The sequence below is a fragment of the Tachypleus tridentatus genome, chromosome 10, assembly GCF_004210375.1.
Source record: "Tachypleus tridentatus isolate NWPU-2018 chromosome 10, ASM421037v1, whole genome shotgun sequence".
Classification (NCBI taxonomy): Eukaryota; Metazoa; Arthropoda; class Merostomata; order Xiphosura; family Limulidae; genus Tachypleus; species Tachypleus tridentatus.
In genome coordinates this window covers 42,742,479-42,758,172 of record NC_134834.1, presented here as the reverse complement: position 1 = coordinate 42,758,172, position 15,694 = coordinate 42,742,479, and the positions used below count along the sequence as shown (strand labels likewise).

Genomic DNA, 15,694 nt, shown 5'->3' with positions numbered 1-15,694 from the left:
TTTCCCTTGTTTCTTCAATCTTAAATTCGGTGTTTAATTCCAGCACATGAAAACAAGAGTTATAGTTTTAACTTTGTTGCACAACTATAATAACAAGAGGTTACAAAGCTGTATAAACTGTGTCTTTTAAATTGTTGTTTTACCATTGTCTATCAAATCCTAGATTAACCAATCATAGAGTATATTTCGTGTGTTAATGACCATCTTTTATGAAGATGCTGACTTTCGGCTTTCTTTTGAAACAAATCCACATTATGCAGTTGTGAGGGAAGTGTTAGAAACATATGATTTGTGTATAACCTAAAGTGTATCGCGGTCATTAAGGTCACATTGTGACATACAGTGTGTTGCAAATTCGATATTACCTAAGACCACACAGTTTTTTGTTCTTGTTTTTTGGAGGGGGTTGTTAGTGAATACTCCTTTCCCAAAAATGAATAAACAGTCGAGTATAAACGACGCAAACGTCACATTGTCACACTCAATTGGTTAGTATGTTGTTACCAAACAGTGAAATGTCGTACAAAGCTGGATTTTCCCTATTATAACGTCACCTCATTTGTTGGAAAACACGAAATGAAAGCGAAAATTACTTTTCTGCCTTATTTTGGTGAATTACTTCTCTCACTATATGACAGATATTTAATTATTTTTCACTTTTAACTATATTACTAATTTCGAAATGCACATTAAAGATGGGCGGTGCTTCTTGCTAAAAACAGCAAGACTATCCGCGACATGTAGAAGGTCTTGAGTTGTTCTCCACCAAATAAGTTTATATATAACTTGGCTGTTGGAATTACCATTACTTTTCGATGTATAAAAAAGAAAGATGTGTGTCAAACCTTTAATGACACATTTGTGAGTCTCCCCCTGGATCAGCGGTAAGTCTTCGGAATTTTAACGCCAAAATCAAGGGTTCGTTTCTTTTCGGTGAACACAGAAGACAGCCTGATGTGGCTTTGCTATAAGAAAACACACACGTATTTGTAATTTTCAAATTTTTCATTACAATGTTTCACAACGTATTTCAAATTATTTACATTTTATTGTGATTTTCTCAATTATTTCATTACAGTTACTTCAAGTTTTTAACCACAGTGCCTCAAATCCTTTTTAACTCCTTGTCTTAAGTTAGATATTATATTTTGTCACAATTCCTCCATTAACGTGTTCTTTAAATTTTTCATCATAGCGTGTTTGAAAAGAAGTGATTAAATTTTGATCTAACAGTTTTGTTTCTTTAAGTCAATAAATATTACGTTAAAACTATGGAGTATATCTATCTACCTACCGTGTTGATTAACTATGTTAAAGGGATATTTTACTATATAGGATTGAAAGAAACTACAGAGAATGCCAAGTTTGTCTTCACACATGTGACTGTTTTATGATATATGTTTATGTATTTGTCTTCTTTACCGAGGCTTACAAAACATTATTAATTCTAATACCTAGAATAGAACGTTCCCAAAGTTAATGGGCTATAGTCTCTGGGGATGCCTAACATTCCAGCAAGATAATAGGTTTAAGAAGCTGTCTTTTCCGGTATTCCCTTGTGATTTACCTGCTTTTCGCTTCGTCCAGGCGAAAGAGTTGATTCCATTAAGGATTTCAAGGGTATAGGAACGTGAATTCTAATTGAAACTAAACCGGAACGAAGATTTAATTTGAATGAACTGAAGTGTAATAAAACTCTTGTTATTTTCCAAAATGATGTTTCCCATCTTGCCAATAGTCCATTAAGAAGACTTAAAGGTAAACTAGAGATCAAGAGTTGTCTTTATTGGGCTAAACACCTTGCATAACTTATGCTAGTGAAAGCGAAACGAGTTTGTTTCTGTATACCTTGTCTTTAATGATGCTAGTTTAAAAATCTTAAGAAAATTTTAAAATGAAATGAGAGATAATGTAACATAATGATTGTTAAAATACGTTTCATAATGTTACCTATTACATAATACGTTTCATAATGTTACCTATTATATAATACGTTTCATAATGTTACCTATTACTTAAATTAATCTTTTTGTTAATGCTTTTAATTGCTGTTTATTTTCACTGGGCAATATAATCTGTTGTTCTAATAATCTTGTTCAATCACTTTTTTGTATGTAAATCTATTTTATAATAATAATGTTTCAACAATAATAAAGTAATACTTTAACTTTGTTTAGTGACTTAACAAATTGACCACATTCGTATTTTTCTGGTCAGACCTTGCAATCATTAATATTTTTAAACAAGAAAACAAGAGTATCATTTGTCCTGAATATTAAAATAAAATATAACTTAAAATAAAGGGGTTTAAAAGATATTACTAAGGCACGATACAGTCCTATTACAAGCGACGATAATCTGAGGAAAGGGCCGTTTACTGACATTTCCAACAAATTATATGAATGGTTCGAAGTTTTTAGAACGTTTCCCCATCCCACGTGGGTCGTATCCATAGAAACGACAAGAGAAACTAAAGCAACTAATGGTGCGTACAAGACATTTTTACGTTCAATTCTATAGTATCTTCACCTAATGTTAGTCTATCTTCGTAGGATCAACACCTTCTGTTTGATGTGACTGTAGAGAAGGGAATACAGAAACTATTACAAACTGTTTTTCGACTCTCGTTTTTTATTTTATGCATGTCTCTATATACATAAGCCAGAAAATAAAAACTCTCTTCAGTTTTCTTCTTAGGACTCTGAATGTAATTGCACTTTACTGAATGAGTGAATAAAATGAAATCAAGACATTTAAAATTATTTTACAAATTTAATTCATTTAATACGTACCAAAAGTTAGAACTACATGTAAAGTAATGTTATATTTACTGAAAAAAACTATGTTGCATTGTTGACTTTGGATTTGAGAATACGTTGTTTTTTAATTCATAAATCCTTTAATTAATAGGTTCTGAATTTACTCATACATATTTCCTGTCTTTAATTATTTAAAACTGAGTTTCTTTTTCTTTTTTCAAATTATGGTTGTTAGTGGTTCTCCACAGCTGTCAGGCTCTGTGTTCCCCTTAGTTTCACAGGTTATTTTTAGTTTAATTCTTGTTGTCTCTAGTTTAGAACTTTTTTGTCATCTTCAGTTGACATCTTACTTTTTTCCGTAGTTGATAGGTTTTGAAGTGTCCTTAGTTAACAAACTGTTTGTTGTCCCTGGTTGACACATTTTGAAACCTGTAACTGAGAGATTCTTCCTTTTTCATAGTTGACAGATTTTGCGCTCTTTTGAGTTAACAAATTCTCTGTTGTCTCCAGTTCACAATCTTATGTTATGTGACAAATTCTATCTTTTCTCGAGAATTCTCAGTTGTATCTAAATTTTATATTATTCGTTTTTCTAGTTAATCAATTTTTGTTGTCCATAACTAAGAGATTCAAAGTCGTTTCTAGTGCAAAAAAATTGTTAGTAATGTCTTAGTGACAATTATAACTTCATGATATTCAAAACGAACAGAATACAACAGTGGTCACAAATAAGTGTCTTACACTGAATGTTCAATTATCCTGATGAATTCATTCAGTACAAATTGGTTATAAAAATATGTACGTTTCTTTCTCCAGAAACATCGTAAATATTTCTCAGTGTACTTTAAAATTGTATGACAAAAATAGTCTTACACAAAGTACCTTTTTAAATCTTAAAAAACTTAATAAAAATAATACAAAATAATTTCATTCAATACTATTCACATTACTGAGTGTAGGCTTTTTTTTTCTGATAGATGTATTTTGAGATATGATATATTTGCACCGGAAATGTTAATTCACTGTATAAATTCAATATAGCTTATACATACCTAAATATTTCATTGTTTCGTGATACTCTTGATACGTTTTCAATACAACATTTCATTTAGAAGTATTACACTAAGCTTGTTTCGGACATGTAGAATATTCTTTGTATTTAGATCTTTAAAAATGTTGTAAAGACGAATCATCAACAACTCCCAATTGACCAAGTGATACATGCATATCGTTAGTGTGGCTATGAAAGCATATAGGTTGTTGAAAATCGAACGTACCCATTCAAAAGCAGTTCCATGTTCGAACACAAGAGCAATCTCGTTATTCCTAATCGTGATCAGTTTCATCATTGAAATACACTCAGGTGATTAGTCACTTTCATGAACCCACCTGCGCAAGGCTCGTGTCACGCACCACGCTTTCGCTTCCACTTTTTATTGATCATTATCATATACTTTCTGTGGAACCGTAGAGCGTGATATGCTGGCAAAGTTTGTAGAATATCATTTAGTGTATTAACTAATAGTTTATCAGAGAAAACGACTGAGCGAAGAATTCTAAGGATAATCCAGTCACTTTTGTTTTTAAATTTCCAAATGAGTTTATATGTTTAATTGTATTCAGTCGAATAATCAAATGATACGTTTGCATTATACTATGCATGTAATGATTAAATAAGTAATGAGAAAATACGTAGATTGACTGATATAGTACTCTGTGAATATAGTACGTGCTATCAGTTCTTACCACCGATTGCTTAATAAAGCCTGGATTTATTTTTCTTCATTTGTAAAACAAATCTCTGATACTTTCTAAACGTCGGTTATAGTAGTTGGTTTCGTATTTTTTGCTTTTTACATATTTCCTAGATTTAAATATATCTAGTTGTTTACTTGAGTTCTCCCCACTCGTACTTTGTAAGACTTAGAAAGTAAAATGTTAAACTACGTTAAAGTCTAAAATACAGAATTGTTAAGCGAAAATATTTCTCCTTCGATTTGTTGAAAGTACTAAATGGTTGTACAAAAGAACAAGTGGCCAGGCATGGCCAGGTAGGTTAAGGCGTTCGGCTCGTAATCTGAGGATCGCGGATTCGAATCCCCGTCGCACCAAATATGATCGCCCTTTCAGCCGTGGGGGCGTTATCCACTATTCGTTGATAAAAGAGTAGCCCAAGAGTTGGCGGTGGGTGGTGATGACTAGCTGCCTTTCCTCTAGTCTTACACTTCTAAATTAGGGACGGCTAGCGCAGATAGTCCTCGAGTACCTTTGCGCGAAATGAAAAAAAAACAACAAAACACAAACAAAAGAACTATTCGTCAAATATTACTGCTATGTGACAGTGCTCTGGCAATTTTGTTAAGATAGTGTTTTTCAGTCTTAATTTGATAAATAAATATCTAAGTATGTGAAGGGTTGAAAAGAAATTACACTTCCAAAACTGATTTTATTTCTAATTATTCTGTAAAACGTCATGAAGCACAATCGTTACAATAAGATCAAAACATTTATTTCTGCAGAAGCAATTGAGGTAAAGGTATTATGGAAATGTTACCTTATTTTTATTATAAAATGGTTTACTGCATTTATTAAGATTTCAAAACGGTGGATTAAAGTAAAGTGAAACATGCTCTACAGAGTATGTTATAAAGACGTTTTCAATGGTTTAAGACTATGCAGCAAATCTTAAAAGTTTACTTAATTACCATTCCTGTAACGATCATGATTTCATATAATTTAAAGTCTGGTTTAATGCTTATCGTGTTAATACCTATAACGACAAAATCTTAAAATATAAGATGTTAGTTTTCGTTAAGTATGACAAAAGGGAATACTGTCTTGAACTTGTTAGTCATTTTCATGTATGGCAAGTGAGAATACCGTCTTGAACTTGTTACTCATCTTCATGTATGACAAGTGAGAATAATGTCCTGAACTTGTTAGTCATTGTTAAGTATGAGAAGTGGGAACTCTGTCCTGAACTTGTTAGTCATCGTTATGTATGACAAGTGGGAATACTGTACTGAACTTGTTAGTCATCGTTATGTATGACAAGTGGGAATACTGTCCTGAACTTGTTAGTCATCGTTATGTATGACAAGTGGGAATACTGTCCTGAACTTGTTAGTTATCGTTAATTATGACAATTAGGAATACTGTCCTGAACTTGTTGGTTATCGTTATGTATGTTAAGTAGGAATATTGTCCTGAACTTGTTAGTTATCGTTAATTATGACAAATAGGAATACTGTCCTGAACTTGTTAGTTATCTTCATGTGTGACACGTGAGAATACTGTCTTGAACTTGTTAGTCATCGTTAATTATGACAAATGGAAATACTGTCATGAACGTGTTAGTCATCTTCATGTATGACAAGTGGGAGTACTGTCCTGAACTTCCAAGTCACCGTTATTTATGGCTAGTGGGAACTAGAGAAAATTAAGAGGGTTCTTAGTTTTCTTTCCCACTTTTGCACTCCTCTACTAATGTGTTGCGGTTTCTACAAATAATTTGTACCATACCTGATTATATAATACGAAATATATTATAAATCGAATAATGTTTCTATATTCCCATTATCTATGTAGATACTTTTGAACTTCTTCTGTAAAAATGACACATTTAATGTTGACTCATCTGGATTATTCCGTACCGTATGCACATCCTTTCTTTACAAAGTCAGCATATCCATTTGTCTATACATCAGTTCCAGTTTTCTGGTTGTTAAGTAGCCCATGTCTCAACTCTACTTGTTCCTTTAATTAACACTCTTCACGAAAACGTACGGAATAATATCTGATCAATATACCAAACAAGTATGTGATATAAGCCACGAATTTAAAAGACCACAGATCACGCCAATGACCGCCTGACCCACGCCCTTAAATTTGTGCAACTGGGACGGGCGTGGCTTATGGGATGCCATCTGCCGACAAGTCGTGGGCGTTAGCTTCTGGCATCATATCACGCACCCTACACTTGTATTCTGATGTGTGTGTAAAAAAAAAAAGTATAATTACTTGTATCTCGTTTATTTGTAAGGTCATTGTTATTCAATCTACGTCCGCATGGATTGCGTGAGGCGACAGCAGTGAATACACTAGACGATTAGAGATGAAGGACTTGGTCATGTTTGGATCGTAATTCTGTGTTTCTAGTACTGGAACATTCGTCACCCTGTCTAAATTTTATTAGGTGTAAATTAAAAACCTAAGTATTGTAAAAAAATAATATTTGTTTTAAATAGTGTGTTGCACTAATAATCAAGCTCACAATTTTTCAGTAATTTAAATGTTTTAATGTATTCGAAAAAATTGTCCTTAATGTGTGCGTATGTGTTTTGTTCTATATGTTCGTACACACAATAAATTTCCTAATAAACGTCATGAGGATGAAACTTTAACTACATGATATTTCTCTCTCTTTCTTATTATTCACCCATACCATAATTTATATATTAAAGCACGTCGGATAATTCATCACTAAACTGAACTAAAGATTACTTTAGTTACTGTTACTGTAGTAACAGATCACTGGGACAGAATTCTATTATGTTTATACTCAGATATTTTATTTAGATAATAGAAATTATTATATTTATTAATTACATTACATTTCAATCTAGACCATAACACTACTGATCAGCTTGGATAAATCTGATAAAACTTTGTATTGATTCGACTACTTTAAAAATTACCTGTTGAACGTATATTTATAGGGTAAGTTGCGAGTACAAACATTTTGTGTATTCTTGTTTATGGAAATCTCTACTGGGATGTTTACTCCACTCATACCAGAAGAATAGAAAAATTTAATATTAAGCAGTACAACAATCAAAATAAAAAGATGAAAGAAGTATAACCAAAGTGTGGCTTGGCCCACCGGTAGTTAGCGTTAGGGTTCAGTCTGTGTCATGGGTACAGTAAAAAATACGAAGTGTAAATAGCTGTTGTGAAATTTAATATTTATCAACTAACGGGCAAAAAAATGTCTCGACGAAGTTGAAGCGAAAGTAATATCTTAAAGAAAACGAAATAAGTGAACATAAGAGTAGGGTGGAATTGATGGTTAGCGTACTCGAACTGCGAATCTGAGGGTTTGTGTTCGCATAATGTTCCCGCTAAAACTTGCTCTGTACTTTCTGATCGTTAGAGTCCTATAATGATGGCAGTCAAATCTCACTATTAGGTCAGCTACAAATACCCCAAAAGTAGATGGTGGGTGCTGTTGATGAGCTTCATTCCATTTAGTTCATTAACCCAAAGTTGGGAGCAGCTACATGCACATGGATCTTCTGTACCTTTGTGAAAAAAACAAACAAACTTTTCTTTAACAACAACATTAAAAAAACGAATAGTTCATTTATCTGTCTGTACTGTAGTCTGAAAAATAAATTACAGTGTATATAAGATTATATATAAAAGAAACACTCATATCCAAATAGAATGAAACACAAAAAGGCTGTATATTATTAGGAAAGTCGTACAAACAACATTATAGTTAACCTGGCGCTGCAATCTACTAAAACTATGTTAAATGGGGCAATATTAGAACACTTTGACGTTACGAATAAACTTCTAGAAACCTTATAATCATAAAATGTTAGTTTTGTTTTTTTTTTACCAGAGGTAAAATTAAAAGGAAATTTTGTAACAAAAGATAACTAATGAATTATTTGATTGTGTGAACGTCTATAAAAAAATCATCAACAGACGCAAACGCAAACTAACGTGGCAGGGGTTTAGTTTAGAGAGAGAGAAATCAGAAGAATTCTCTCTCCAACTGGGGTGTTCAGGAACGTTGTAGTTCCTCTTCATCACCTTTCGTGAAAGGTTATTAGGTTGAGTTTTATTTATTTATTAAATAATTTTTGACTCTTTTTTTTTGGGGGGGGGGGTGAAGGAGGTCATTCTTAATGTTATCTAGACCGAGGCAAAGGCAGCACCGGAGAGGGGGGGTCCCGAAAGGAAGAAGTCAAAGTAAATATGAACATGAAATCAAACCACCCGACTCATGGTCTGGCAAAAAAGTTGCCTGTGCTGGGATCTAAAAATCCAATGCCTAAGATTTTGCTGTGGGGAGAAACGAGGAGTGCCCCGAGAAAACCCACTTTCACAGGACAGGCGCCGAAAGTTTTGTCTGTCCTGTGCCCGATCTCTGAAAAAGAATATCGCAGATTATAGGCATTGGGCCATATATAATTGTGAAGTGTCTATAATATCTATGGTGTCTTCAATACATTTTACTTCAACATGTGTTAGCTTAACTTAATTTAAACATGTGAATAATGTTATGACATTTCGCCGAATTCTCTAATCAATATTATACATAAATATATATATATATATATGGTGAAGTAAAATGAACTCAAAACACCATATATATAGTCATGAAAGTGTAAATTTACTAGTCAAGACTATCACAATACAATAGCTGTTTTAAAACAAATTATGGTTATTACTTTAATAAATAATGGTGTCTTCGCCACTATTATTGTAAGTAGAGATGAATATATCAATAAATCGTTGATCAGTTTGTAAATGTGAGTAAAAATAACCCATTATTCAATCTGTAACACTCAATCAAAAATTTATACCAAAACGTTCCTAAAAATAAAACATTTATAAAAGTTATTATTAACACCTTAAAAATGCGGTTCTCCTATTACAAGAATTGAAGATTCATATATATGCAATATATTTATATATATATATATAGTAGTATGTACGTGTGTATACATTATACATATTCTAATAAATTATTAAACAATCACACGTGATGCGTGACACAGCAAATCTTTATGTCTTCAGCGTGAAGAAACAAACTTAGTCAATATCAAATATCCGTGCTTATTTGACGTTTCTTTTGTTTAAGTATCATTTCTCTTCTACGTATTTCTGCTATGTGTACATATCGTGCTTTCACTTCTTGAACATTTATTTTTGTTAAATATATGCATTTTCTTTGCGAAATACGTTCAAACTTGCATATAGATTAAAGTTTTAGTTCGTGTTTGATGTAGCTCATGTACAAATATGTTGGAAACGTTTACTTTTCATTACCAGAAATTGCTGGAACTTACCTTAGCAACATGTTAACGTGAATGTTCATTTTAAGAAAAATTCGATTCCTTTACTTAACGGCTTTCAGGTTTGTGCATTAGCTACCTTTATTTTCCAATGTTTCTGTTTTCAGAAGAACACTGTTGTGTTCAAGCTAAATAGTTACGTTTTGCAAACAGTTCGTGGTATAATTTAACATTAAATTATTATAGATATTTGCTAAGTAAAAAATATCTGATTCAGTGTATTTAGACGCTATATTATTGATAATAATTTTTATAATATTATGCTTTCAATAACTATTACAGGCTTACATTTACACAGTAATTACTTATGTTTATTATGCAATAAGACGGTTTTTTTATCAAATGTTTTTCAGTAAATTTCACAAATATTATACGCAAGTTAACTATGGGTAGCAAGAGGTACAACACATGGCTTCTGGTTGTTTGTATGTTGTACTTTCAGTAAATACTAGTAACATTATACACTAATTAACTACAGGTAACATAAGTACCTATTACGCATGAATGATAATTGCTAATATGAAATACGACACATGTTCTTGTATGCTGTTTCCAGTAACATATATTACACATACATAAAACAGTGTAAAACGTTTGTTAGTAAGAGATGTTTACTGTAGCTAGAACATATGCTTTTAAGATTCTTGGATGCTATATTTGTAATAAACGCTCCACATACATTTTAGGGTAGTTACCTGTAACTAATACAAAATAAAACACTTATTTTTGGTGTATTTTTAAAAACTATCATTCACATACACTATACCTAGTTCGAATGCTATATTTTCGGTAAGTACTTCCATAGACGAACTCAGGTGATATGTATGTTGTTTTTGACGTTTTTCTTAGAGCTCAAAAAAGGTTTGTTTTATTATTTCTTATTGAAATTCTTCAGGAACTATGAGTAAATTTTAATATATCAGAAACTCTAGACTTCTACGTAAAAGTAACTCATGTGAATTGGTTCTCCTATTTTGGAGTTTCGTTTAATTTTAAGAGAACGCCGGTAAGCTATACAAAACAGTTCGATGCATAGTTTCCACAGACCAGCTGTATTAATATTATAATTGCAGGTTAATTCACATTTCTATACCATGGAATTATTGATGTTTAGTTACCTTTAACCAAGATGTATTGACTATCAGAAAAATTTATAATTTAAATACTAGATGTAACATTACATATTATATTAGAAGACTTAAATTATTAGATTTACCAAAACTTATATCACAGTTGAAAAATATTGTACAAAAAATGCTATAACCATTACATTATATGAAATTTACTAATAACCAGTACATTTTACGATTTCTAGAGTATAATCACGTTACCACATGTTTCAGATACTTTGTTGGGCCTTTTTTGTGTGTGAAGGATCCTATATTTTTAGATATATAAGATGGAGAGGTGTGTATTGTCAGACAAACAGCTTGGACTACAATACAACATTAGATATATCCAAAATGTCTCTAAATCAAGAAGTACGTGTCAAGCGATAAGTACTGACAGACACCTTGAGCACTTCACAATGTAATTTGTCTAAATGAGAGTTATAAATGTAGATATCAGCATTGAAAAGGCAAAATCCAAATATTATTGTTATTTGTATTTCAGAACGGATGGTATGGGTATTAACACTTATTGATCAGGAGAGAACAACGTTTCTGTCTTCCTAGGTCATATTCGGGTTAAGAAAGAGAGAGTTTGAAAGTGACCGTTGCCGGACATATATCTTAGGGACGAGAGTGTAAACAGGTACAGGATTGTAGGGGGCGTTGCAGTTAGATGTTAGGTTATTAATTAGTATAGATATAACGGTGTTCCCTTATATTAGTTTAATTTTGGTTTTACTTGCTGTATAAGTAGAGCTTCTAAGATTTTGCCTTTTTTATATTTGTTTTCCTACTTAATATCTGGGTGTTTTATATGGTTATGTTGTGTTTATTTGACTTGCAGTGTTAAAAAACGTGTGAAGGTGTGTTTTTTCAATCACGTTAACTCGATACATCCCAACATCAAATTCACCTGTGAATAGGAAAACTAATCAAGTAGCATTACTTAACCTCAAGATCACTAGAACTGATACACAATTCAAAAGAGAAATACGCAGAAAAATCGCCCATACTAGATTATATATTCCATGGTACTCAGGACACGAGATAAAACAAAAACACAACATATTAAAAAAACAAATAAACACAGCCACAAAACTGTACTCACCCAATAAAATTAACGATGAAATCAACAAAATAAAACAACACTTCATCAACATCAACAAATTTTCTCAATAAACAGTGCAAAAAATTATACGCACACACCTAGATTAACAACAAACAAACAACAATAAATCCAAAGATACAACAAACTGCAAAACCTTACATTGCTGCATACCATATGTTCCCGACATCAGCGAAAAAATAGCCAACATTTAGTAAAAACTTATTTAGTAAAAGTTTATTCAAAAACCATGTTCAAAACTAAAGTCCATACTATGTAAAACTACACTGACAAACACAACACCAACATAATTTATAAAACACAATGCAACAACTGCCACGACTTATATATTGGAGAAACAAGCAGAAAAATGGAAATTAGATAAAAAGAACATAAAAAACACCTTCACATGTTTTTGAACATTGCAGGTCAAATAAACACAACATAACCATATAAAACACCCAGATATTAAGTAGGAAAACAAATATAAAAAAGGCAAAATCTTAGAAGCTCAACTTATACAACAAATAAAACCAAAATTAAACTAATATAAAGGAACACCTTTATACTTATACTAATTAATAACCTAACATCCACTTGCAACGCCCCCTACAATCCTGTACCTGTTTACACTCTCGCTTCTAAGACGTGTGTCCAACGGTCACTTTCAAACTCTCTCTTTCTTAACCTGAATATGACCTAGGAAGGTGGAAACGTTGTTCTCTCCTTGTCTATAAGTGTTAATACCCATACCAGTTCTGAGACACATTTTTATTTTAAGTGGGTTTCTCGTCATCAGAAATATTGTTATTTAACACCATTTATGCGTGTTTGTCTATGTGTGTGTTTGTGTACAAACAATTTAACTAAAACTCTTTAATTAAAATACAGGAAATATCTTATTGGTATACATTACTTTGTGATATCTGGCAGACAGTCTGTACAAATTCTGAAACTCTGATAATGAAATATAAATATCTCTTGGTTGTATATATTTGTCTGTTAGAAGATAATCCATTACAGTTACTTGTATGTTATCTTTATCAGTTTTCAAGATAAGAGAAAGAATTACTCTATATTTTACGCATTAAATATTATATCAATTCAATAGCTTATACATTTTCTAAAATGAAATAAACAGTATCTGTAATCTCATCTTCTTTATCTATCAAAAAGCATTCATTTTGACATTTCACATTTTCAGTACCATCGTTACAATGACGCTCCATTATTTTTTCTCATTTCTACGTTCTTAATGAGACGCATATTCTGATATTTTCTTCCCATATAAAAGTGATATTTTCTCATCTATTAACAGTATAAATGTTTCTGTATTTGATGCTTATTTGAAATGTAAAATACATTCCTTATTCATTACTAGTTAGTTTTCGTCAACATGAAGATGCATAAGATTTTAATTTTTATATTTATATACAAGCGTTCTTTACGTATTGTTTAATATTTTGCAATATCTAATGAAGTGTGGAATATTTATAATACACAATGGACTAAGAGCAGCTAAAGTATAAACAGGAAATATATAAACACTCATATATTTATATATCTTCGAGAATTAATTTAGTATATTTACGTTCAAATAATATCGTATTATGCTAAATACTAGGAAGGTAAGTATGAGTTAGATCTATAGGTTCTTACTTATATACCAGTTGTTACATGCTGCATGTATGTGTGGTTAAGGGAGGATGGGAATGAAACTAAATAAAATAACCTAAGGGTTATTACGCTTAAACAGGGATATTATGGGTTAATAATGTGAAAGCTTGGAAATAAGTTTCTCATCCTGATAGTTGTTTTACTTACGTCTAAAGAAAAGACTGTCAAGGAAAGTTGTGTAGCAAATACATTTGTAGAGCATCTGCTACAAAGTGCTACATTCTCTTATTTATACCATTTGACTATAAGTAATTTAAGGTTCTTAGTAAAAACATACTTGTATATGTATGTATCATGTATATACACATTATTTTCTCACTCAGCAAAACGACATCCTTGAACACCATGACCAGACAAAGGCAGCATGATAATTAATATTTTCTTGTTTCATGATTCAAAGAAACAAAGAGAATATTTGATAATATATTTTCTCAATGGATGCTTTGTGAATTTGTTTTCCGTGAGTGTGGACTTCTTTTCACCGTAGAACGGTTTAAAAACTCAAATTAAAGACAATGTAAATGATCAAATATTCTGAGTAAATTTTATTTCAGTCGTGCGACATAAACTACCCACATATGGTCGCAAATAAGAGTATCTCTTCATTAAACATCAATCAACCTTCATTTATGTATTTAATCCGTGATAATACAGGTTTATTTTTTCTTTATTTTTCAGTAAAAAATATTGAAAAACACTGTAGTAGCTCTTATTTTATGTATTAAACACAAACAAAGTCAGAGAATCTGCTCATGAAGTTTACCATTCACAAGTTTTAGAATTAAAATAAATATAGAACTAGAATTATTGTTGTTAATTATTGTTGTATTTTGCACATACTTAATGCTTTCTTTAAAAAAAGAAATGCAAATACACTTAACAAGAAATAAACAAATAATCATAAGACCGAAATATAATGTAGTAAAATATATATAGAATGTTGTCAGTATCATTATTTATTTCACAATGCTTATATTACCTTTTGCTTCTTCTGGATTACATTTAGCAGATTATAGAATCTGTCATCCTTTTAGCATCAGACATGATCGATCGAAGGTGCACGAAATAGCAAAATTTAAAATTGATGGATCTTGAAACAACTGTTCTGTAATTATGAGCTTAAAATATCGTCTTATAAAACTGACATTTCCTCTTGAAATTTGACGAATTAGGTCTGTCTCAAAAGGACGATCTAACGCAATGTTAGATTAAGTTATTGCTTACATCAACAAACGCAGTGCAACTGTTGCAGTCTCCTGCTCGACGTCACGCGGTAATTATTAGGCGTGGTCTTGGTTATTGAATGGCACCTCTGGCGAGCTGCTTCTTCCAATCAAAGAACCAAAGTCGTCGTTCTGGTAGAAACAAGGCGCGCCATCTTACGGGACTTCAAATTTTCGGAACTCACATATGATTCTTAACTTTCACGTGGTCATATACAGCACATATTAATGCAAGTTAATTTTAATAGTTCACATTACGGAGTTATGATCTCAATCATCGATTTTAGTCAACATTGCTTTTTGAAGCGTTAATTTATGGTCGAATAAATTAACAGTAGGTTCAATTAATACACTATTTTCTTTGAAGTTTCACAGTATTTATTATCCTGAAGTTTCTGATGTTACTATGGAAACCTCTTACACCATTAGTGAAACTCTTTAGAGTTACAAAGTAGTTTCATTGATCCTACGCCAATATTTTACTGAAATATAAAAACCTATAACACCCGAAGTGAATATTGGTGATCATGTTACAAAGCTACAGAATAAGGTATTTTAGTCTTGTTTCACACACAACCGAAGTTTGCATCATGCAGTTAATTACAATGCTGCCGCCACGTGGCACCCACAGGCTGAACAAGAATTAGTTGGAGCTAAATGTAGATGCCTATGTGTATATGAATATTTGTGATAAACTTTTTAGTACATTTTACTCTCATCATTTAATTAA

The 15,694-nt window shown here is 31.7% G+C and overlaps 1 long non-coding RNA gene across 1 annotated transcript; it reads right to left on the bottom strand.

The window, feature by feature from the left end:
• Positions 1-7,550: 7,550 nt before the first annotated feature.
• On the bottom strand, positions 7,551-15,058 carry LOC143229150 (uncharacterized). Its single transcript, XR_013015697.1, has 2 exons — positions 14,721-15,058; positions 7,551-8,059 (listed from the first exon to the last, which is right to left on the bottom strand). It is a non-coding gene; the product is annotated as an uncharacterized LOC143229150 (long non-coding RNA).
• Between the last annotated feature and the right edge of the window lie 636 nt (positions 15,059-15,694).